Source organism: Ambystoma mexicanum (genome assembly GCF_040938575.1).
Source record: "Ambystoma mexicanum isolate Mex_15411 chromosome 12 unlocalized genomic scaffold, UKY_AmexF1_1 Mex_chr12_unloc.1, whole genome shotgun sequence".
Lineage (NCBI taxonomy): Eukaryota > Metazoa > Chordata > Amphibia > Caudata > Ambystomatidae > Ambystoma > Ambystoma mexicanum.
The window spans coordinates 16,118,631-16,141,239 of NW_027182322.1; the positions used below are offsets into that span (position 1 = coordinate 16,118,631).

General features: G+C 46.6%; 9 non-coding genes across 9 annotated transcripts; all 9 read right to left on the reverse strand.

Annotated features, from left to right (window-relative positions):
* Positions 1–2,393: 2,393 nt before the first annotated feature.
* Positions 2,394–2,465, reverse strand: TRNAA-UGC (transfer RNA alanine (anticodon UGC)). Its single transcript has one exon. It is a non-coding gene; the product is annotated as a tRNA-Ala (tRNA).
* Positions 2,466–4,867: 2,402 nt separating this feature from the next.
* TRNAA-UGC (transfer RNA alanine (anticodon UGC)) lies at positions 4,868–4,939 on the reverse strand. The gene has a single exon. It is a non-coding gene; the product is annotated as a tRNA-Ala (tRNA).
* A 2,395-nt stretch (positions 4,940–7,334) lies between these two features.
* TRNAA-CGC (transfer RNA alanine (anticodon CGC)) lies at positions 7,335–7,406 on the reverse strand. Its single transcript has one exon. It is a non-coding gene; the product is annotated as a tRNA-Ala (tRNA).
* Positions 7,407–9,803: 2,397 nt separating this feature from the next.
* Positions 9,804–9,875, reverse strand: TRNAA-UGC (transfer RNA alanine (anticodon UGC)). Its single transcript has one exon. It is a non-coding gene; the product is annotated as a tRNA-Ala (tRNA).
* A 2,391-nt stretch (positions 9,876–12,266) lies between these two features.
* TRNAA-UGC (transfer RNA alanine (anticodon UGC)) lies at positions 12,267–12,338 on the reverse strand. Its single transcript has one exon. It is a non-coding gene; the product is annotated as a tRNA-Ala (tRNA).
* Positions 12,339–14,742: 2,404 nt separating this feature from the next.
* Positions 14,743–14,814, reverse strand: TRNAA-CGC (transfer RNA alanine (anticodon CGC)). Its single transcript has one exon. It is a non-coding gene; the product is annotated as a tRNA-Ala (tRNA).
* A 2,386-nt stretch (positions 14,815–17,200) lies between these two features.
* On the reverse strand, positions 17,201–17,272 carry TRNAA-CGC (transfer RNA alanine (anticodon CGC)). The gene has a single exon. It is a non-coding gene; the product is annotated as a tRNA-Ala (tRNA).
* A 2,398-nt stretch (positions 17,273–19,670) lies between these two features.
* Positions 19,671–19,742, reverse strand: TRNAA-CGC (transfer RNA alanine (anticodon CGC)). Its single transcript has one exon. It is a non-coding gene; the product is annotated as a tRNA-Ala (tRNA).
* A 2,386-nt stretch (positions 19,743–22,128) lies between these two features.
* TRNAA-CGC (transfer RNA alanine (anticodon CGC)) lies at positions 22,129–22,200 on the reverse strand. The gene has a single exon. It is a non-coding gene; the product is annotated as a tRNA-Ala (tRNA).
* Between the last annotated feature and the right edge of the window lie 409 nt (positions 22,201–22,609).

Sequence of the window (22,609 nt, forward strand, 5' to 3'; positions counted from 1 at the left end):
TTGGTGTGCGGTGAGTCTGTCCTGCAGACATCTTTTCCTGGGAGAATTCTTCCGGTCAAAGTATGCTGCCAACTGAAGCACTAGCAAAAGACCAGGGAAAACGGGAGCAAGACTGGAAAAGCACATGGTCACACTGAAGCAGTGTGCATTATGCTTCTCCATAAGAGATGACTTCCAGGGGAAGTATTCCACCAGAGGATTACCGTGCTCAAAGAGCCATCTAGTGGACAGAGACCATATGACAGTCAAAAAAAGGGAAACAATTGGAGATGCCAGGGATTGGACCCGGGGCCTCATACATGCAAAACAAGTGCTCTACCACTGAGCTACATCCCCTCGGTATGCAGTGTGTCTGTCCTGCAGACATAATTTTCAGGGAGAACTCTTCTGGTCAAAACATTCTGCCGAGTGAAGCACTAGCAAAAGAGCAGGGAAAACTGGAGCAAGAATGGAAAACCACATGGTCACACTGAAGCAGTGTGCATTTTGCTTCTCCATAAGAGATGACTTCCAGGGGAAGATTTCCACCAGAGGATTACTGTGCTCAAAGGGCCATCTAGTGGATAGAGATCATTTGACAGTCAAAAAGAGAAACAAGTGGAAATGCCCCGGGTCCTCATACATGCAAAGCATGCGCTCTACAACTGAGCTACATCCCCGCTGAGAGGACACTTCCTCATCACACCTAAAAGCTTCAGGAGGGAGTGGGCTAAGTAAGGAAAGGGGTTTGCAGTAGTGCATATGAAAAAACATGACAACTGCCAAATTACATCTTACTACTTACAATGACAAAGTTAAAGCGCCAGGTCGATCTCATCACGTTGGTGCCTGAGACATCACATAATGTGACACGGCCATCTCGGATAGATGCCCCAGATTTGAGAAGTGTAGTTATGGAGAAAAAATAAATAAATATATATATATATATATATATGTATGTCTTCAAACACCAAAAATGAGATAGCACCATTTCGCGCAGGAATTCCTCCAGCCGAAAGCCCACAAATTTTGCTAGATAGACTGACACCTCTTTCGGATGTCCTTCTGTATTTGCTGGCTAGTGGAAAGCAAAGTGGACCCACCACTCTATAGCTCTGCCGTCATGAGTGTCCCTAGCACACTCGGCAGATGTCGCTTCTCTAGGCAGACAAGCAGTGGAATTCTGCGGAAGGTCAATGGTGCTTCCATTGGTTTTGCCACTAGGCGATCCATTGCAGCCCTAGAATGAAGCATAACCCGCTGAATGCATTCAGGGTGTTCTGCGGTGGGAAAGGTCAGAGGGGGTGATAGTTGGTGAGCGTGCACAGCACCTCAGAATGATACCACTGCCTAGCAGGGGGACCGGTGGAGACACTATTCTCAGCCAATGCCCCTCTGTCTGAACGAGTCTGCTTTGTGTCATCCCGGTAAGAGATCAGGCTAACAGGCTTCCAATGAAAAAAGCAGACATCACACTGAAGCATGGTGCACCGTGCATGTCCACAATCATCGGCTCCAAAGAGAAGACGTTCAGCAACAGGATTTAGTATGGCAAAAGACCACATCATCCTAATTCCCATGTACAGGAAAAAGCCCACACTTGAAGAAACATATCATATGGAGATGCCGGGGATCGAACCTGTGGCCTCATACTTCCAAAGCAGGTGCTCTACCACTGAGTTACATCCCCGCTGCCAGCAAGGACCTATGAAATCTACCAGATGCTGGCTGGCTGCTTGGGACTAACAGCGCCCAGAACTGATGGTAACTGTCGAATTTGAGTTTCCAAATGGCGGACTTCATTTTAGAGCCACCTGTTTCTGGTTGTCCATAGAAACATGCAGAAAAGCTGCCCCCCCCCTGCAATCCCCCTGATCAACTAATGAAAAATATCAATATGTTCAAGGCTTTTGCTTTTAGAAGCCGGAGATAGGCCCCAGCAGCAGAGCTGGTAGGATATTCCAGCTCAAAACTAACAAGTTACAGAACCTGATCAACTTAGGTTGACAACAGAGGTACATCTGTGGCCACATCCAGTGAAAACAAATTATTTTTAAAGCTAGCCATCATATGCTACAAAGGTACAATGGTGGAGCTATACATTCGGAACCAAAACAATCGACTGAAAAGAAACGCAAGGCAATGCCAATCCTTTCACGATTCTGCACGGTTAAAACTGTGGTGTGATGGTACTCTCTGTGCATTTCTATTTGTAGTGATTGTGAAGGCATACAGGATGTTGACACTGGCAGGGACGCAAACCTCACTGATATATTACAGGCAGGTTTGCGATACGGGCACCAGCGTTTTCTCAGACAAATAGATATGAATGTCGATGATCCTATAATCATGGCCCGAGTTGCAGTGTGAAATACAAAATAACCGGGACAAAATCACACTGAAGTTTATGCAAATGGAGATGCCGGGGATTGAACCCGGGACCTCATACATGCAAAGCATGCACTCTACCACTGAGCTACATCCCCTTGGTGTGCGGTGAGTCTGTCCTGCAGACATCTTTTCCTGGGAGAATTCTTCCGGTCAAAGTATGCTGCCAACTGAAGCACTAGCAAAAGACCAGGGAAAACGGGAGCAAGACTGGAAAAGCACATGGTCACACTGAAGCAGTGTGCATTATGCTTCTCCATAAGAGATGACTTCCAGGGGAAGTATTCCACCAGAGGATTACCGTGCTCAAAGAGCCATCTAGTGGACAGAGACCATATGACAGTCAAAAAAAGGGAAACAATTGGAGATGCCAGGGATTGGACCCGGGGCCTCATACATGCAAAACAAGTGCTCTACCACTGAGCTACATCCCCTCGGTATGCAGTGTGTCTGTCCTGCAGACATAATTTTCAGGGAGAACTCTTCTGGTCAAAACATTCTGCCGAGTGAAGCACTAGCAAAAGAGCAGGGAAAACTGGAGCAAGAATGGAAAACCACATGGTCACACTGAAGCAGTGTGCATTTTGCTTCTCCATAAGAGATGACTTCCAGGGGAAGATTTCCACCAGAGGATTACTGTGCTCAAAGGGCCATCTAGTGGATAGAGATCATTTGACAGTCAAAAAGAGAAACAAGTGGAAATGCCCCGGGTCCTCATACATGCAAAGCATGCGCTCTACAACTGAGCTACATCCCCGCTGAGAGGACACTTCCTCATCACACCTAAAAGCTTCAGGAGGGAGTGGGCTAAGTAAGGAAAGGGGTTTGCAGTAGTGCATATGAAAAAACATGACAACTGCCAAATTACATCTTACTACTTACAATGACAAAGTTAAAGCGCCAGGTCGATCTCATCACGTTGGTGCCTGAGACATCACATAATGTGACACGGCCATCTCGGATAGATGCCCCAGATTTGAGAAGTGTAGTTATGGAGAAAAAATAAATAAATATATATATATATATATATATATATATATATATATGTCTTCAAACACCAAAAATGAGATAGCACCATTTCGCGCAGGAATTCCTCCAGCCGAAAGCCCACAAATGTTGCTAGATAGACTGACACCTCTTTCGGATGTCCTTCTGTATTTGCTGGCTAGTGGAAAGCAAAGTGGACCCACCACTCTATAGCTCTGCCGTCATGAGTGTCCCTAGCACACTCGGCAGATGTCGCTTCTCTAGGCAGACAAGCAGTGGAATTCTGCGGAAGGTCAATGGTGCTTCCATTGGTTTTGCCACTAGGCGATCCATTGCAGCCCTAGAATGAAGCATAACCCGCTGAATGCATTCAGGGTGTTCTGCGGTGGGAAAGGTCAGAGGGGGTGATAGTTGGTGAGCGTGCACAGCACCTCAGAATGATACCACTGCCTAGCAGGGGGACCGGTGGAGACACTATTCTCAGCCAATGCCCCTCTGTCTGAACGAGTCTGCTTTGTGTCATCCCGGTAAGAGATCAGGCTAACAGGCTTCCAATGAAAAAAGCAGACATCACACTGAAGCATGGTGCACCGTGCATGTCCACAATCATCGGCTCCAAAGAGAAGACGTTCAGCAACAGGATTTAGTATGGCAAAAGACCACATCATCCTAATTCCCATGTACAGGAAAAAGCCCACACTTGAAGAAACATGTCATATGGAGACGCCGGGGATCGAACCTGTGGCCTCATACTTCCAAAGCAGGTGCTCTACCACTGAGTTACATCCCCGCTGCCAGCAAGGACCTATGAAATCTACCAGATGCTGGCTGGCTGCTTGGGACTAACAGCGCCCAGAACTGATGGTAACTGTCGAATTGGAGTTTCCAAATGGCGGACTTCATTTTAGAGCCACCTGTTTCTGGTTGTCCATAGAAACATGCAGAAAAGCTGCCCCCCCCTGCAATCCCCCTGATCAACTAATGAAAAATATCAATATGTTCAAGGCTTTTGCTTTTAGAAGCCGGAGATAGGCCCCAGCAGCAGAGCTGGTAGGATATTCCAGCTCAAAACTAACAAGTTACAGAACCTGATCAACTTAGGTTGACAACAGAGGTACATCTGTGGCCACATCCAGTGAAAACAAATTATTTTTAAAGCTAGCCATCATATGCTACAAAGGTACAATGGTGGAGCTATACATTCGGAACCAAAACAATCGACTGAAAAGAAACGCAAGGCAATGCCAATCCTTTCACGATTCTGCACAGTTAAAACTGTGGTGTGATGGTACTCTCTGTGCATTTCTATTTGTAGTGATTGTGAAGGCATACAGGATGTTGACACTGGCAGGGACGCAAACCTCACTGATATATTACAGGCAGGTTTGCGATACGGGCACCAGCGTTTTCTCAGACAAATAGATATGAATGTCGATGATCCTATAATCATGGCCCGAGTTGCAGTGTGAAATACAAAATAACCGGGACAAAATCACACTGAAGTTTATGCAAATGGAGATGCCGGGGATTGAACCCGGGACCTCATACATGCAAAGCATGCGCTCTACCACTGAGCTACATCCCCTTGGTGTGCGGTGAGTCTGTCCTGCAGACATCTTTTCCTGGGAGAATTCTTCCGGTCAAAGTATGCTGCCAACTGAAGCACTAGCAAAAGACCAGGGAAAACGGGAGCAAGACTGGAAAAGCACATGGTCACACTGAAGCAGTGTGCATTATGCTTCTCCATAAGAGATGACTTCCAGGGGAAGTATTCCACCAGAGGATTACCGTGCTCAAAGAGCCATCTAGTGGACAGAGACCATATGACAGTCAAAAAAAGGGAAACAATTGGAGATGCCAGGGATTGGACCCGGGGCCTCATACATGCAAAACAAGTGCTCTACCACTGAGCTACATCCCCTCGGTATGCAGTGTGTCTGTCCTGCAGACATAATTTTCAGGGAGAACTCTTCTGGTCAAAACATTCTGCCGAGTGAAGCACTAGCAAAAGAGCAGGGAAAACTGGAGCAAGAATGGAAAACCACATGGTCACACTGAAGCAGTGTGCATTTTGCTTCTCCATAAGAGATGACTTCCAGGGGAAGATTTCCACCAGAGGATTACTGTGCTCAAAGGGCCATCTAGTGGATAGAGATCATTTGACAGTCAAAAAGAGAAACAAGTGGAAATGCCCCGGGTCCTCATACATGCAAAGCATGCGCTCTACAACTGAGCTACATCCCCGCTGAGAGGACACTTCCTCATCACACCTAAAAGCTTCAGGAGGGAGTGGGCTAAGTAAGGAAAGGGGTTTGCAGTAGTGCATATGAAAAAACATGACAACTGCCAAATTACATCTTACTACTTACAATGACAAAGTTAAAGCGCCAGGTCGATCTCATCACGTTGGTGCCTGAGACATCACATAATGTGACACGGCCATCTCGGATAGATGCCCCAGATTTGAGAAGTGTAGTTATGGAGAAAAAATAAATAAATATATATATATATATATATATATGTATGTCTTCAAACACCAAAAATGAGATAGCACCATTTCGCGCAGGAATTCCTCCAGCCGAAAGCCCACAAATGTTGCTAGATAGACTGACACCTCTTTCGGATGTCCTTCTGTATTTGCTGGCTAGTGGAAAGCAAAGTGGACCCACCACTCTATAGCTCTGCCGTCATGAGTGTCCCTAGCACACTCGGCAGATGTCGCTTCTCTAGGCAGACAAGCAGTGGAATTCTGCGGAAGGTCAATGGTGCTTCCATTGGTTTTGCCACTAGGCGATCCATTGCAGCCCTAGAATGAAGCATAACCCGCTGAATGCATTCAGGGTGTTCTGCGGTGGGAAAGGTCAGAGGGGGTGATAGTTGGTGAGCGTGCACAGCACCTCAGAATGATACCACTGCCTAGCAGGGGGACCGGTGGAGACACTATTCTCAGCCAATGCCCCTCTGTATGAACGAGTCTGCTTTGTGTCATCCCGGTAAGAGATCAGGCTAACAGGCTTCCAATGAAAAAAGCAGACATCACACTGAAGCATGGTGCACCGTGCATGTCCACAATCATCGGCTCCAAAGAGAAGACGTTCAGCAACAGGATTTAGTATGGCAAAAGACCACATCATCCTAATTCCCATGTACAGGAAAAAGCCCACACTTGAAGAAACATATCATATGGAGATGCCGGGGATCGAACCTGTGGCCTCATACTTCCAAAGCAGGTGCTCTACCACTGAGTTACATCCCCGCTGCCAGCAAGGACCTATGAAATCTACCAGATGCTGGCTGGCTGCTTGGGACTAACAGCGCCCAGAACTGATGGTAACTGTCGAATTTGAGTTTCCAAATGGCGGACTTCATTTTAGAGCCACCTGTTTCTGGTTGTCCATAGAAACATGCAGAAAAGCTGCCCCCCCCCTGCAATCCCCCTGATCAACTAATGAAAAATATCAATATGTTCAAGGCTTTTGCTTTTAGAAGCCGGAGATAGGCCCCAGCAGCAGAGCTGGTAGGATATTCCAGCTCAAAACTAACAAGTTACAGAACCTGATCAACTTAGGTTGACAACAGAGGTACATCTGTGGCCACATCCAGTGAAAACAAATTATTTTTAAAGCTAGCCATCATATGCTACAAAGGTACAATGGTGGAGCTATACATTCGGAACCAAAACAATCGACTGAAAAGAAACGCAAGGCAATGCCAATCCTTTCACGATTCTGCACGGTTAAAACTGTGGTGTGATGGTACTCTCTGTGCATTTCTATTTGTAGTGATTGTGAAGGCATACAGGATGTTGACACTGGCAGGGACGCAAACCTCACTGATATATTACAGGCAGGTTTGCGATACGGGCACCAGCGTTTTCTCAGACAAATAGATATGAATGTCGATGATCCTATAATCATGGCCCGAGTTGCAGTGTGAAATACAAAATAACCGGGACAAAATCACACTGAAGTTTATGCAAATGGAGATGCCGGGGATTGAACCCGGGACCTCATACATGCGAAGCATGCGCTCTACCACTGAGCTACATCCCCTTGGTGTGCGGTGAGTCTGTCCTGCAGACATCTTTTCCTGGGAGAATTCTTCCGGTCAAAGTATGCTGCCAACTGAAGCACTAGCAAAAGACCAGGGAAAACGGGAGCAAGACTGGAAAAGCACATGGTCACACTGAAGCAGTGTGCATTATGCTTCTCCATAAGAGATGACTTCCAGGGGAAGTATTCCACCAGAGGATTACCGTGCTCAAAGAGCCATCTAGTGGACAGAGACCATATGACAGTCAAAAAAAGGGAAACAATTGGAGATGCCAGGGATTGGACCCGGGGCCTCATACATGCAAAACAAGTGCTCTACCACTGAGCTACATCCCCTCGGTATGCAGTGTGTCTGTCCTGCAGACATAATTTTCAGGGAGAACTCTTCTGGTCAAAACATTCTGCCGAGTGAAGCACTAGCAAAAGAGCAGGGAAAACTGGAGCAAGAATGGAAAACCACATGGTCACACTGAAGCAGTGTGCATTTTGCTTCTCCATAAGAGATGACTTCCAGGGGAAGATTTCCACCAGAGGATTACTGTGCTCAAAGGGCCATCTAGTGGATAGAGATCATTTGACAGTCAAAAAGAGAAACAAGTGGAAATGCCCCGGGTCCTCATACATGCAAAGCATGCGCTCTACAACTGAGCTACATCCCCGCTGAGAGGACACTTCCTCATCACACCTAAAAGCTTCAGGAGGGAGTGGGCTAAGTAAGGAAAGGGGTTTGCAGTAGTGCATATGAAAAAACATGACAACTGCCAAATTACATCTTACTACTTACAATGACAAAGTTAAAGCGCCAGGTCGATCTCATCACGTTGGTGCCTGAGACATCACATAATGTGACACGGCCATCTCGGATAGATGCCCCAGATTTGAGAAGTGTAGTTATGGAGAAAAAATAAATAAATATATATATATATATATATATATATGTATGTCTTCAAACACCAAAAATGAGATAGCACCATTTCGCGCAGGAATTCCTCCAGCCGAAAGCCCACAAAATTTGCTAGATAGACTGACACCTCTTTCGGATGTCCTTCTGTATTTGCTGGCTAGTGGAAAGCAAAGTGGACCCACCACTCTATAGCTCTGCCGTCATGAGTGTCCCTAGCACACTCGGCAGATGTCGCTTCTCTAGGCAGACAAGCAGTGGAATTCTGCGGAAGGTCAATGGTGCTTCCATTGGTTTTGCCACTAGGCGATCCATTGCAGCCCTAGAATGAAGCATAACCCGCTGAATGCATTCAGGGTGTTCTGCGGTGGGAAAGGTCAGAGGGGGTGATAGTTGGTGAGCGTGCACAGCACCTCAGAATGATACCACTGCCTAGCAGGGGGACCGGTGGAGACACTATTCTCAGCCAATGCCCCTCTGTCTGAACGAGTCTGCTTTGTGTCATCCCGGTAAGAGATCAGGCTAACAGGCTTCCAATGAAAAAAGCAGACATCACACTGAAGCATGGTGCACCGTGCATGTCCACAATCATCGGCTCCAAAGAGAAGACGTTCAGCAACAGGATTTAGTATGGCAAAAGACCACATCATCCTAATTCCCATGTACAGGAAAAAGCCCACACTTGAAGAAACATATCATATGGAGATGCCGGGGATCGAACCTGTGGCCTCATACTTCCAAAGCAGGTGCTCTACCACTGAGTTACATCCCCGCTGCCAGCAAGGACCTATGAAATCTACCAGATGCTGGCTGGCTGCTTGGGACTAACAGCGCCCAGAACTGATGGTAACTGTCGAATTTGAGTTTCCAAATGGCGGACTTCATTTTAGAGCCACCTGTTTCTGGTTGTCCATAGAAACATGCAGAAAAGCTGCCCCCCCCCTGCAATCCCCCTGATCAACTAATGAAAAATATCAATATGTTCAAGGCTTTTGCTTTTAGAAGCCGGAGATAGGCCCCAGCAGCAGAGCTGGTAGGATATTCCAGCTCAAAACTAACAAGTTACAGAACCTGATCAACTTAGGTTGACAACAGAGGTACATCTGTGGCCACATCCAGTGAAAACAAATTATTTTTAAAGCTAGCCATCATATGCTACAAAGGTACAATGGTGGAGCTATACATTCGGAACCAAAACAATCGACTGAAAAGAAACGCAAGGCAATGTCAATCCTTTCACGATTCTGCACAGTTAAAACTGTGGTGTGATGGTACTCTCTGTGCATTTCTATTTGTAGTGATTGTGAAGGCATACAGGATGTTGACACTGGCAGGGACGCAAACCTCACTGATATATTACAGGCAGGTTTGCGATACGGGCACCAGCGTTTTCTCAGACAAATAGATATGAATGTCGATGATCCTATAATCATGGCCCGAGTTGCAGTGTGAAATACAAAATAACCGGGACAAAATCACACTGAAGTTTATGCAAATGGAGATGCCGGGGATTGAACCCGGGACCTCATACATGCAAAGCATGCACTCTACCACTGAGCTACATCCCCTTGGTGTGCGGTGAGTCTGTCCTGCAGACATCTTTTCCTGGGAGAATTCTTCCGGTCAAAGTATGCTGCCAACTGAAGCACTAGCAAAAGACCAGGGAAAACGGGAGCAAGACTGGAAAAGCACATGGTCACACTGAAGCAGTGTGCATTATGCTTCTCCATAAGAGATGACTTCCAGGGGAAGTATTCCACCAGAGGATTACCGTGCTCAAAGAGCCATCTAGTGGACAGAGACCATATGACAGTCAAAAAAAGGGAAACAATTGGAGATGCCAGGGATTGGACCCGGGGCCTCATACATGCAAAACAAGTGCTCTACCACTGAGCTACATCCCCTCGGTATGCAGTGTGTCTGTCCTGCAGACATAATTTTCAGGGAGAACTCTTCTGGTCAAAACATTCTGCCGAGTGAAGCACTAGCAAAAGAGCAGGGAAAACTGGAGCAAGAATGGAAAACCACATGGTCACACTGAAGCAGTGTGCATTTTGCTTCTCCATAAGAGATGACTTCCAGGGGAAGATTTCCACCAGAGGATTACTGTGCTCAAAGGGCCATCTAGTGGATAGAGATCATTTGACAGTCAAAAAGAGAAACAAGTGGAAATGCCCCGGGTCCTCATACATGCAAAGCATGCGCTCTACAACTGAGCTACATCCCCGCTGAGAGGACACTTCCTCATCACACCTAAAAGCTTCAGGAGGGAGTGGGCTAAGTAAGGAAAGGGGTTTGCAGTAGTGCATATGAAAAAACATGACAACTGCCAAATTACATCTTACTACTTACAATGACAAAGTTAAAGCGCCAGGTCGATCTCATCACGTTGGTGCCTGAGACATCACATAATGTGACACGGCCATCTCGGATAGATGCCCCAGATTTGAGAAGTGTAGTTATGGAGAAAAAATAAATAAATATATATATATATATATATATATATGTCTTCAAACACCAAAAATGAGATAGCACCATTTCGCGCAGGAATTCCTCCAGCCGAAAGCCCACAAATGTTGCTAGATAGACTGACACCTCTTTCGGATGTCCTTCTGTATTTGCTGGCTAGTGGAAAGCAAAGTGGACCCACCACTCTATAGCTCTGCCGTCATGAGTGTCCCTAGCACACTCGGCAGATGTCGCTTCTCTAGGCAGACAAGCAGTGGAATTCTGCGGAAGGTCAATGGTGCTTCCATTGGTTTTGCCACTAGGCGATCCATTGCAGCCCTAGAATGAAGCATAACCCGCTGAATGCATTCAGGGTGTTCTGCGGTGGGAAAGGTCAGAGGGGGTGATAGTTGGTGAGCGTGCACAGCACCTCAGAATGATACCACTGCCTAGCAGGGGGACCGGTGGAGACACTATTCTCAGCCAATGCCCCTCTGTCTGAACGAGTCTGCTTTGTGTCATCCCGGTAAAGATCAGGCTAACAGGCTTCCAATGAAAAAAGCAGACATCACACTGAAGCATGGTGCACCGTGCATGTCCACAATCATCGGCTCCAAAGAGAAGACGTTCAGCAACAGGATTTAGTATGGCAAAAGACCACATCATCCTAATTCCCATGTACAGGAAAAAGCCCACACTTGAAGAAACATGTCATATGGAGACGCCGGGGATCGAACCTGTGGCCTCATACTTCCAAAGCAGGTGCTCTACCACTGAGTTACATCCCCGCTGCCAGCAAGGACCTATGAAATCTACCAGATGCTGGCTGGCTGCTTGGGACTAACAGCGCCCAGAACTGATGGTAACTGTCGAATTGGAGTTTCCAAATGGCGGACTTCATTTTAGAGCCACCTGTTTCTGGTTGTCCATAGAAACATGCAGAAAAGCTGCCCCCCCCTGCAATCCCCCTGATCAACTAATGAAAAATATCAATATGTTCAAGGCTTTTGCTTTTAGAAGCCGGAGATAGGCCCCAGCAGCAGAGCTGGTAGGATATTCCAGCTCAAAACTAACAAGTTACAGAACCTGATCAACTTAGGTTGACAACAGAGGTACATCTGTGGCCACATCCAGTGAAAACAAATTATTTTTAAAGCTAGCCATCATATGCTACAAAGGTACAATGGTGGAGCTATACATTCGGAACCAAAACAATCGACTGAAAAGAAACGCAAGGCAATGCCAATCCTTTCACGATTCTGCACAGTTAAAACTGTGGTGTGATGGTACTCTCTGTGCATTTCTATTTGTAGTGATTGTGAAGGCATACAGGATGTTGACACTGGCAGGGACGCAAACCTCACTGATATATTACAGGCAGGTTTGCGATACGGGCACCAGCGTTTTCTCAGACAAATAGATATGAATGTCGATGATCCTATAATCATGGCCCGAGTTGCAGTGTGAAATACAAAATAACCGGGACAAAATCACACTGAAGTTTATGCAAATGGAGATGCCGGGGATTGAACCCGGGACCTCATACATGCAAAGCATGCGCTCTACCACTGAGCTACATCCCCTTGGTGTGCGGTGAGTCTGTCCTGCAGACATCTTTTCCTGGGAGAATTCTTCCGGTCAAAGTATGCTGCCAACTGAAGCACTAGCAAAAGACCAGGGAAAACGGGAGCAAGACTGGAAAAGCACATGGTCACACTGAAGCAGTGTGCATTATGCTTCTCCATAAGAGATGACTTCCAGGGGAAGTATTCCACCAGAGGATTACCGTGCTCAAAGAGCCATCTAGTGGACAGAGACCATATGACAGTCAAAAAAAGGGAAACAATTGGAGATGCCAGGGATTGGACCCGGGGCCTCATACATGCAAAACAAGTGCTCTACCACTGAGCTACATCCCCTCGGTATGCAGTGTGTCTGTCCTGCAGACATAATTTTCAGGGAGAACTCTTCTGGTCAAAACATTCTGCCGAGTGAAGCACTAGCAAAAGAGCAGGGAAAACTGGAGCAAGAATGGAAAACCACATGGTCACACTGAAGCAGTGTGCATTTTGCTTCTCCATAAGAGATGACTTCCAGGGGAAGATTTCCACCAGAGGATTACTGTGCTCAAAGGGCCATCTAGTGGATAGAGATCATTTGACAGTCAAAAAGAGAAACAAGTGGAAATGCCCCGGGTCCTCATACATGCAAAGCATGCGCTCTACAACTGAGCTACATCCCCGCTGAGAGGACACTTCCTCATCACACCTAAAAGCTTCAGGAGGGAGTGGGCTAAGTAAGGAAAGGGGTTTGCAGTAGTGCATATGAAAAAACATGACAACTGCCAAATTACATCTTACTACTTACAATGACAAAGTTAAAGCGCCAGGTCGATCTCATCACGTTGGTGCCTGAGACATCACATAATGTGACACGGCCATCTCGGATAGATGCCCCAGATTTGAGAAGTGTAGTTATGGAGAAAAAATAAATAAATATATATATATATATATATATATATATATATATATATGTCTTCAAACACCAAAAATGAGATAGCACCATTTCGCGCAGGAATTCCTCCAGCCGAAAGCCCACAAATGTTGCTAGATAGACTGACACCTCTTTCGGATGTCCTTCTGTATTTGCTGGCTAGTGGAAAGCAAAGTGGACCCACCACTCTATAGCTCTGCCGTCATGAGTGTCCCTAGCACACTCGGCAGATGTCGCTTCTCTAGGCAGACAAGCAGTGGAATTCTGCGGAAGGTCAATGGTGCTTCCATTGGTTTTGCCACTAGGCGATCCATTGCAGCCCTAGAATGAAGCATAACCCGCTGAATGCATTCAGGGTGTTCTGCGGTGGGAAAGGTCAGAGGGGGTGATAGTTGGTGAGCGTGCACAGCACCTCAGAATGATACCACTGCCTAGCAGGGGGACCGGTGGAGACACTATTCTCAGCCAATGCCCCTCTGTCTGAACGAGTCTGCTTTGTGTCATCCCGGTAAGAGATCAGGCTAACAGGCTTCCAATGAAAAAAGCAGACATCACACTGAAGCATGGTGCACCGTGCATGTCCACAATCATCGGCTCCAAAGAGAAGACGTTCAGCAACAGGATTTAGTATGGCAAAAGACCACATCATCCTAATTCCCATGTACAGGAAAAAGCCCACACTTGAAGAAACATATCATATGGAGATGCCGGGGATCGAACCTGTGGCCTCATACTTCCAAAGCAGGTGCTCTACCACTGAGTTACATCCCCGCTGCCAGCAAGGACCTATGAAATCTACCAGATGCTGGCTGGCTGCTTGGGACTAACAGCGCCCAGAACTGATGGTAACTGTCGAATTGGAGTTTCCAAATGGCGGACTTCATTTTAGAGCCACCTGTTTCTGGTTGTCCATAGAAACATGCAGAAAAGCTGCCCCCCCCTGCAATCCCCCTGATCAACTAATGAAAAATATCAATATGTTCAAGGCTTTTGCTTTTAGAAGCCGGAGATAGGCCCCAGCAGCAGAGCTGGTAGGATATTCCAGCTCAAAACTAACAAGTTACAGAACCTGATCAACTTAGGTTGACAACAGAGGTACATCTGTGGCCACATCCAGTGAAAACAAATTATTTTTAAAGCTAGCCATCATATGCTACAAAGGTACAATGGTGGAGCTATACATTCGGAACCAAAACAATCGACTGAAAAGAAACGCAAGGCAATGCCAATCCTTTCACGATTCTGCACGGTTAAAACTGTGGTGTGATGGTACTCTCTGTGCATTTCTATTTGTAGTGATTGTGAAGGCATACAGGATGTTGACACTGGCAGGGACGCAAACCTCACTGATATATTACAGGCAGGTTTGCGATACGGGCACCAGCGTTTTCTCAGACAAATAGATATGAATGTCGATGATCCTATAATCATGGCCCGAGTTGCAGTGTGAAATGCAAAATAACCGGGACAAAATCACACTGAAGTTTATGCAAATGGAGATGCCGGGGATTGAACCCGGGACCTCATACATGCGAAGCATGCGCTCTACCACTGAGCTACATCCCCTTGGTGTGCGGTGAGTCTGTCCTGCAGACATCTTTTCCTGGGAGAATTCTTCCGGTCAAAGTATGCTGCCAACTGAAGCACTAGCAAAAGACCAGGGAAAACGGGAGCAAGACTGGAAAAGCACATGGTCACACTGAAGCAGTGTGCATTATGCTTCTCCATAAGAGATGACTTCCAGGGGAAGTATTCCACCAGAGGATTACCGTGCTCAAAGAGCCATCTAGTGGACAGAGACCATATGACAGTCAAAAAAAGGGAAACAATTGGAGATGCCAGGGATTGGACCCGGGGCCTCATACATGCAAAACAAGTGCTCTACCACTGAGCTACATCCCCTCGGTATGCAGTGTGTCTGTCCTGCAGACATAATTTTCAGGGAGAACTCTTCTGGTCAAAACATTCTGCCGAGTGAAGCACTAGCAAAAGAGCAGGGAAAACTGGAGCAAGAATGGAAAACCACATGGTCACACTGAAGCAGTGTGCATTTTGCTTCTCCATAAGAGATGACTTCCAGGGGAAGATTTCCACCAGAGGATTACTGTGCTCAAAGGGCCATCTAGTGGATAGAGATCATTTGACAGTCAAAAAGAGAAACAAGTGGAAATGCCCCGGGTCCTCATACATGCAAAGCATGCGCTCTACAACTGAGCTACATCCCCGCTGAGAGGACACTTCCTCATCACACCTAAAAGCTTCAGGAGGGAGTGGGCTAAGTAAGGAAAGGGGTTTGCAGTAGTGCATATGAAAAAACATGACAGCTGCCAAATTACATCTTACTACTTACAATGACAAAGTTAAAGCGCCAGGTCGATCTCATCACGTTGGTGCCTGAGACATCACATAATGTGACACGGCCATCTCGGATAGATGCCCCAGATTTGAGAAGTGTAGTTATGGAGAAAAAATAAATAAATATATATATATATATGTATGTCTTCAAACACCAAAAATGAGATAGCACCATTTCGCGCAGGAATTCGTCCAGCCGAAAGCCCACAAAAGTTGCTAGATAGACTGACACCTCTTTCGGATGTCCTTCTGTATTTGCTGGCTAGTGGAAAGCAAAGTGGACCCACCACTCTATAGCTCTGCCGTCATGAGTGTCCCTAGCACACTCGGCAGATGTCGCTTCTCTAGGCAGACAAGCAGTGGAATTCTGCGGAAGGTCAATGGTGCTTCCATTGGTTTTGCCACTAGGCGATCCATTGCAGCCCTAGAATGAAGCATAACCCGCTGAATGCATTCAGGGTGTTCTGCGGTGGGAAAGGTCAGAGGGGGTGATAGTTGGTGAGCGTGCACAGCACCTCAGAATGATACCACTGCCTAGCAGGGGGACCGGTGGAGACACTATTCTCAGCCAATGCCCCTCTGTCTGAACGAGTCTGCTTTGTGTCATCCCGGTAAGAGATCAGGCTAACAGGCTTCCAATGAAAAAAGCAGACATCACACTGAAGCATGGTGCACCGTGCATGTCCACAATCATCGGCTCCAAAGAGAAGACGTTCAGCAACAGGATTTAGTATGGCAAAAGACCACATCATCCTAATTCCCATGTACAGGAAAAAGCCCACACTTGAAGAAACATATCATATGGAGATGCCGGGGATCGAACCTGTGGCCTCATACTTCCAAAGCAGGTGCTCTACCACTGAGTTACATCCCCGCTGCCAGCAAGGACCTATGAAATCTACCAGATGCTGGCTGGCTGCTTGGGACTAACAGCGCCCAGAACTGATGGTAACTGTCGAATTGGAGTTTCCAAATGGCGGACTTCATTTTAGAGCCACCTGTTTCTGGTTGTCCATAGAAACATGCAGAAAAGCTGCCCCCCCCTGCAATCCCCCTGATCAACTAATGAAAAATATCAATATGTTCAAGGCTTTTGCTTTTAGAAGCCGGAGATAGGCCCCAGCAGCAGAGCTGGTAGGATATTCCAGCTCAAAACTAACAAGTTACAGAACCTGATCAACTTAGGTTGACAACAGAGGTACATCTGTGGCCACATCCAGTGAAAACAAATTATTTTTAAAGCTAGCCATCATATGCTACAAAGGTACAATGGTGGAGCTATACATTCGGAACCAAAACAATCGACTGAAAAGAAACGCAAGGCAATGCCAATCCTTTCACGATTCTGCACAGTTAAAACTGTGGTGTGATGGTACTCTCTGTGCATTTCTATTTGTAGTGATTGTGAAGGCATACAGGATGTTGACACTGGCAGGGACGCAAACCTCACTGATATATTACAGGCAGGTTTGCGATACGGGCACCAGCGTTTTCTCAGACAAATAGATATGAATGTCGATGATCCTATAATCATGGCCCGAGTTGCAGTGTGAAATGCAAAATAACCGGGACAAAATCACACTGAAGTTTATGCAAATGGAGATGCCGGGGATTGAACCCGGGACCTCATACATGCGAAGCATGCGCTCTACCACTGAGCTACATCCCCTTGGTGTGCGGTGAGTCTGTCCTGCAGACATCTTTTCCTGGGAGAATTCTTCCGGTCAAAGTATGCTGCCAACTGAAGCACTAGCAAAAGACCAGGGAAAACGGGAGCAAGACTGGAAAAGCACATGGTCACACTGAAGCAGTGTGCATTATGCTTCTCCATAAGAGATGACTTCCAGGGGAAGTATTCCACCAGAGGATTACCGTGCTCAAAGAGCCATCTAGTGGACAGAGACCATATGACAGTCAAAAAAAGGGAAACAATTGGAGATGCCAGGGATTGGACCCGGGGCCTCATACATGCAAAACAAGTGCTCTACCACTGAGCTACATCCCCTCGGTATGCAGTGTGTCTGTCCTGCAGACATAATTTTCAGGGAGAACTCTTCTGGTCAAAACATTCTGCCGAGTGAAGCACTAGCAAAAGAGCAGGGAAAACTGGAGCAAGAATGGAAAACCACATGGTCACACTGAAGCAGTGTGCATTTTGCTTCTCCATAAGAGATGACTTCCAGGGGAAGATTTCCACCAGAGGATTACTGTGCTCAAAGGGCCATCTAGTGGATAGAGATCATTTGACAGTCAAAAAGAGAAACAAGTGGAAATGCCCCGGGTCCTCATACATGCAAAGCATGCGCTCTACAACTGAGCTACATCCCCGCTGAGAGGACACTTCCTCATCACACCTAAAAGCTTCAGGAGGGAGTGGGCTAAGTAAGGAAAGGGGTTTGCAGTAGTGCATATGAAAAAACATGACAACTGCCAAATTACATCTTACTACTTACAATGACAAAGTTAAAGCGCCAGGTCGATCTCATCACGTTGGTGCCTGAGACATCACATAATGTGACACGGCCATCTCGGATAGATGCCCCAGATTTGAGAAGTGTAGTTATGGAGAAAAAATAAATAAATATATATATATATATATATATATATATATATGTCTTCAAACACCAAAAATGAGATAGCACCATTTCGCGCAGGAATTCCTCCAGCCGAAAGCCCACAAATGTTGCTAGATAGACTGACACCTCTTTCGGATGTCCTTCTGTATTTGCTGGCTAGTGGAAAGCAAAGTGGACCCACCACTCTATAGCTCTGCCGTCATGAGTGTCCCTAGCACACTCGGCAGATGTCGCTTCTCTAGGCAGACAAGCAGTGGAATTCTGCGGAAGGTCAATGGTGCTTCCATTGGTTTTGCCACTAGGCGATCCATTGCAGCCCTAGAATGAAGCATAACCCGCTGAATGCATTCAGGGTGTTCTGCGGTGGGAAAGGTCAGAGGGGGTGATAGTTGGTGAGCGTGCACAGCACCTCAGAATGATACCACTGCCTAGCAGGGGGACCGGTGGAGACACTATTCTCAGCCAATGCCCCTCTGTCTGAACGAGTCTGCTTTGTGTCATCCCGGTAAGAGATCAGGCTAACAGGCTTCCAATGAAAAAAGCAGACATCACACTGAAGCATGGTGCACCGTGCATGTCCACAATCATCGGCTCCAAAGAGAAGACGTTCAGCAACAGGATTTAGTATGGCAAAAGACCACATCATCCTAATTCCCATGTACAGGAAAAAGCCCACACTTGAAGAAACATATCATATGGAGATGCCGGGGATCGAACCTGTGGCCTCATACTTCCAAAGCAGGTGCTCTACCACTGAGTTACATCCCCGCTGCCAGCAAGGACCTATGAAATCTACCAGATGCTGGCTGGCTGCTTGGGACTAACAGCGCCCAGAACTGATGGTAACTGTCGAATTGGAGTTTCCAAATGGCGGACTTCATTTTAGAGCCACCTGTTTCTGGTTGTCCATAGAAACATGCAGAAAAGCTGCCCCCCCCTGCAATCCCCCTGATCAACTAATGAAAAATATCAATATGTTCAAGGCTTTTGCTTTTAGAAGCCGGAGATAGGCCCCAGCAGCAGAGCTGGTAGGATATTCCAGCTCAAAACTAACAAGTTACAGAACCTGATCAACTTAGGTTGACAACAGAGGTACATCTGTGGCCACATCCAGTGAAAACAAATTATTTTTAAAGCTAGCCATCATATGCTACAAAGGTACAATGGTGGAGCTATACATTCGGAACCAAAACAATCGACTGAAAAGAAACGCAAGGCAATGCCAATCCTTTCACGATTCTGCACGGTTAAAACTGTGGTGTGATGGTACTCTCTGTGCATTTCTATTTGTAGTGATTGTGAAGGCATACAGGATGTTGACACTGGCAGGGACGCAAACCTCACTGATATATTACAGGCAGGTTTGCGATACGGGCACCAGCGTTTTCTCAGACAAATAGATATGAATGTCGATGATCCTATAATCATGGCCCGAGTTGCAGTGTGAAATGCAAAATAACCGGGACAAAATCACACTGAAGTTTATGCAAATGGAGATGCCGGGGATTGAACCCGGGACCTCATACATGCGAAGCATGCGCTCTACCACTGAGCTACATCCCCTTGGTGTGCGGTGAGTCTGTCCTGCAGACATCTTTTCCTGGGAGAATTCTTCCGGTCAAAGTATGCTGCCAACTGAAGCACTAGCAAAAGACCAGGGAAAACGGGAGCAAGACTGGAAAAGCACATGGTCACACTGAAGCAGTGTGCATTATGCTTCTCCATAAGAGATGACTTCCAGGGGAAGTATTCCACCAGAGGATTACCGTGCTCAAAGAGCCATCTAGTGGACAGAGACCATATGACAGTCAAAAAAAGGGAAACAATTGGAGATGCCAGGGATTGGACCCGGGGCCTCATACATGCAAAACAAGTGCTCTACCACTGAGCTACATCCCCTCGGTATGCAGTGTGTCTGTCCTGCAGACATAATTTTCAGGGAGAACTCTTCTGGTCAAAACATTCTGCCGAGTGAAGCACTAGCAAAAGAGCAGGGAAAACTGGAGCAAGAATGGAAAACCACATGGTCACACTGAAGCAGTGTGCATTTTGCTTCTCCATAAGAGATGACTTCCAGGGGAAGATTTCCACCAGAGGATTACTGTGCTCAAAGGGCCATCTAGTGGATAGAGATCATTTGACAGTCAAAAAGAGAAACAAGTGGAAATGCCCCGGGTCCTCATACATGCAAAGCATGCGCTCTACAACTGAGCTACATCCCCGCTGAGAGGACACTTCCTCATCACACCTAAAAGCTTCAGGAGGGAGTGGGCTAAGTAAGGAAAGGGGTTTGCAGTAGTGCATATGAAAAAACATGACAGCTGCCAAATTACATCTTACTACTTACAATGACAAAGTTAAAGCGCCAGGTCGATCTCATCACGTTGGTGCCTGAGACATCACATAATGTGACACGGCCATCTCGGATAGATGCCCCAGATTTGAGAAGTGTAGTTATGGAGAAAAAATAAATAAATATATATATATATATGTATGTCTTCAAACACCAAAAATGAGATAGCACCATTTCGCGCAGGAATTCCTCCAGCCGAAAGCCCACAAAAGTTGCTAGATAGACTGACACCTCTTTCGGATGTCCTTCTGTATTTGCTGGCTAGTGGAAAGCAAAGTGGACCCACCACTCTATAGCTCTGCCGTCATGAGTGTCCCTAGCACACTCGGCAGATGTCGCTTCTCTAGGCAGACAAGCAGTGGAATTCTGCGGAAGGTCAATGGTGCTTCCATTGGTTTTGCCACTAGGCGATCCATTGCAGCCCTAGAATGAAGCATAACCCGCTGAATGCATTCAGGGTGTTCTGCGGTGGGAAAGGTCAGAGGGGGTGATAGTTGGTGAGCGTGCACAGCACCTCAGAATGATACCACTGCCTAGCAGGGGGACCGGTGGAGACACTATTCTCAGCCAATGCCCCTCTGTCTGAACGAGTCTGCTTTGTGTCATCCCGGTAAGAGATCAGGCTAACAGGCTTCCAATGAAAAAAGCAGACATCACACTGAAGCATGGTGCACCGTGCATGTCCACAATCATCGGCTCCAAAGAGAAGACGTTCAGCAACAGGATTTAGTATGGCAAAAGACCACATCATCCTAATTCCCATGTACAGGAAAAAGCCCACACTTGAAGAAACATATCATATGGAGATGCCGGGGATCGAACCTGTGGCCTCATACTTCCAAAGCAGGTGCTCTACCACTGAGTTACATCCCCGCTGCCAGCAAGGACCTATGAAATCTACCAGATGCTGGCTGGCTGCTTGGGACTAACAGCGCCCAGAACTGATGGTAACTGTCGAATTGGAGTTTCCAAATGGCGGACTTCATTTTAGAGCCACCTGTTTCTGGTTGTCCATAGAAACATGCAGAAAAGCTGCCCCCCCCTGCAATCCCCCTGATCAACTAATGAAAAATATCAATATGTTCAAGGCTTTTGCTTTTAGAAGCCGGAGATAGGCCCCAGCAGCAGAGCTGGTAGGATATTCCAGCTCAAAACGAACAAGTTACAGAACCTGATCAACTTAGGTTGACAACAGAGGTACATCTGTGGCCACATCCAGTGAAAACAAATTATTTTTAAAGCTAGCCATCATATGCTACAAAGGTACAATGGTGGAGCTATACATTCGGAACCAAAACAATCGACTGAAAAGAAACGCAAGGCAATGCCAATCCTTTCACGATTCTGCACAGTTAAAACTGTGGTGTGATGGTACTCTCTGTGCATTTCTATTTGTAGTGATTGTGAAGGCATACAGGATGTTGACACTGGCAGGGACGCAAACCTCACTGATATATTACAGGCAGGTTTGCGATACGGGCACCAGCGTTTTCTCAGACAAATAGATATGAATGTCGATGATCCTATAATCATGGCCCGAGTTGCAGTGTGAAATACAAAATAACCGGGACAAAATCACACTGAAGTTTATGCAAATGGAGATGCCGGGGATTGAACCCCGGACCTCATACATGCGAAGCATGCGCTCTACCACTGAGCTACATCCCCTTGGTGTGCGGTGAGTCTGTCCTGCAGACATCTTTTCCTGGGAGAATTCTTCCGGTCAAAGTATGCTGCCAACTGAAGCACTAGCAAAAGACCAGGGAAAACGGGAGCAAGACTGGAAAAGCACATGGTCACACTGAAGCAGTGTGCATTATGCTTCTCCATAAGAGATGACTTCCAGGGGAAGTATTCCACCAGAGGATTACCGTGCTCAAAGAGCCATCTAGTGGACAGAGACCATATGACAGTCAAAAAAAGGGAAACAATTGGAGATGCCAGGGATTGGACCCGGGGCCTCATACATGCAAAACAAGTGCTCTACCACTGAGCTACATCCCCTCGGTATGCAGTGTGTCTGTCCTGCAGACATAATTTTCAGGGAGAACTCTTCTGGTCAAAACATTCTGCCGAG